This window comes from Cupressus sempervirens, chromosome 5 (genome assembly GCF_028749045.1).
Source record: "Cupressus sempervirens isolate cs-2001-9-10 chromosome 5, ASM2874904v1, whole genome shotgun sequence".
In the NCBI taxonomy this organism is placed as follows: Eukaryota; Viridiplantae; Streptophyta; class Pinopsida; order Cupressales; family Cupressaceae; genus Cupressus; species Cupressus sempervirens.
In genome coordinates, this window is record NC_143122.1 from 293822908 (window position 1) to 293825774 (window position 2867).

Here is a 2867-nt window from a genome sequence, read left to right on the forward strand (position 1 = left end):
CACGCGAAGACTCATGACATTGATTTAATTTTGTGCAAGGACCACATGATTTCACATGAGGAAAAAATGATTTCACATGAGACAGATTTATCAGAAAAATCTAATTGGACAGGTAGCAAGGTTGACCGAGTAAGACGTTTGGACAAAGTTTTCAAGTTTTCAATCCAGGCATACTATTTAACAAGACAATGGGAAGCAAGCAGTAGTTGAAAATAGTCCTGCCGAGGAAAAAGAAACTCAACAGGGTAGGGAAATCGTGACCTTTGTTTGTTGTAACTGGTTTGGACTTTGTTGATGACTCGATAACAAACACACTTTATCCCTAGAAACAAAAATTGGTAGAGAAGGAAAAACCTTTGTCCCACATCTTATGCGCATGTGTGTACCTCACATAGCCATGTCACCCCCTAGAGGGCACCTGTGTTTTTGGTATATTCAAAAGACTCAATAGTATACGTTGAACGAGCGCCCTTATGGCAGGGGACGAGTGCATATACCACCTTCAAACGTTCAATAGCATGCCTATGGTGAGTTCTATAGGAGAGATTCTTCCCCCTCCTTGCACAAAGATTATGCCTCCTTTCGGAGGTGAACCGGGTGGCTTCTAACTAAGAGGTTTTTACTTGGCTTCCATTCGAATTAATCCCTAGTGGCTCCACAAGAAGAGTTGAGGCCAGTAGCCCACACTAGCATTTGAAAGTGCACACTACTTGCTTAACAAGCCAGGGGCCAACACCGACCAATGCACAGACAGAGCTTCCTCTTGATATGTGATATCAAGAATTAAGGGGAAGAAATTAATCTAGATTTGGAGTCTTTTTCTCTACAAAGCATCTTGAATATAGTGAGTTGGAATCTCCGGCGAAAGGAGTGTGCTCACTTGGGTCATTCCTAGAGGTTGGATCACTCTGACAGGCCCTCTAAAGGATTGACACGGACTGGTGGTTTAGATCTAAGGGTTTGAGTTTCTAATTTCCCTCAAGGGGAAAGAGCATAATCCTCTACCTTATTTCCTCACCCAAACATGCAAGACAAGTTAATTACCAACTTGGCTTAATCAATCCAAACTCATTCTTCCTTAAATATTTTGATTCCCTTAAAGGAAATCATTGTTTTATCATAGAAGAGAACAAGCTTTGGAGAACCACCAAGCTGCTTGCCTTCTTCGAAATGTCATCTTTTAGAAGCGTCTAGGTTTTTGATTCACTCTTGGTCATGACCTGCAAGAAGTGAAGAGCATCTTCCCCTATTCTTCCGTCTTGCACCCTAGGAAGTTCACAAGCCCCTAATTAGACTAGTTTTGAAAGTAGGAAAAGAAGACACACATTGTTTTGTGGGTTTGAAATATGGTCTTTGACGAGCGTATCTTTGACAAGCGTCCTGCAAGCAAATAGTCAGTCTATTTTCGAGTGGGTTTTAAAAGGAGTCTTTGGTAAACGTCCTGCAAACAACAGTTAAGCTGCAAGAAATCAGAGGAACCGATTCCAAATAACATACGTCAGTAAAATTAGATAATCTGCAAATTGAAAAATGCTTAAAATTGAAGGTGTTGTTACAAGATCTCGCGCAAAATCTCTGACAAAGCCGCGTGAAATTTCTTTACGACTTGCACGAAGAAATAGGTGTCGCGCAAAGTTTTGCACGCTCAGGCACTTTCTCGCACGACACATAGAGAATCTTTGCGCGAAGATTCTAGATTCTCTCGTGAAAATGAACAGTCTCGCGTGAAGATTCTCGAATCTGTAAGGAACAGCACGGACAGAGAACACAAAAAATGATTTAAAAATGTAGAAAGAGGCCAGAAAAGTTGATTTTCTCGGCCCCACGGTGGGCGCCAAAAATGTATGCGTGAATATGTGGCCTCTGTTAACACACACACTTCAACATGGTCCTTATTTGCGGATTCATCCCAGAATGAACATTGGATTGTTCATCCATCCGGCAAGGTGACGTGTTGCCTTCTATCCAAAGGGATTTTGCTTGTTTGATATCCTCAGATTTGAGGTGTTAAGCAACCAGACCCTCTACGAACGAAGGATTTAAAAGAAAATGTGGCTAATCTATATGAGAATACGGATTAATCTAGAATGGAGTATGCAAGTTTAATCTAAGAACATGTAAAAGAAAACTATGCTAAAATGTATGCATATTACTTCTATATGAAAAATTAAGCTAAATGAGAATCAATTGAAAATGCAATAAGCTTCAAATGAGTATGCAATTTGATAGCAATTCGATGCAAATTCTAATTCCCCCTCTCAAAATGAAGAGATGAGGGTTTCTTAAATAGATTTTCCTAGAATCCATCAATGGTTGAGATCGATCTCAATCAACAGTCAGGATTGAAGATGAAGTTCAGTCATAAAAGAAGATTCCCAAATCAAAGGGAGTTAACTGGCTCAGATCTGAGCATAAGAGTCAGTCAACTCAAATAGACTTTAGTGTTAGAGTAAGTGATCTGAGTCATTTCCAATTTGATCAGCGGTGAACTAAGAATTTACCTTTTTTGAACTGAAGAGAGATTTTGGAGAGATATTTAATTTAATAAAATGAGATATGCTCTCATAATTACCTTTTCTTAGTTAATTAAATAATTCTATTTAATTAATTAGAGACACTTTTCTTATTTAATTAAATAACTTCATTTAATTAATTAGGAATGGCTTCCCATTTAATTAAATAACTTTTCTTAATTAATTAAAAGTAGCTTCTCCATTTAATCAATAATTTTGTTTAACTAATTAGAAAATAAACGTATTTATTAAATTAAATAAATTTAATTCCTTAGTACATTAGCCTTAGGACACAATTTAATTTAATTAAAGTGTAAATACTTCAAATTAAATTAAATTAAATTGTAATCAGTA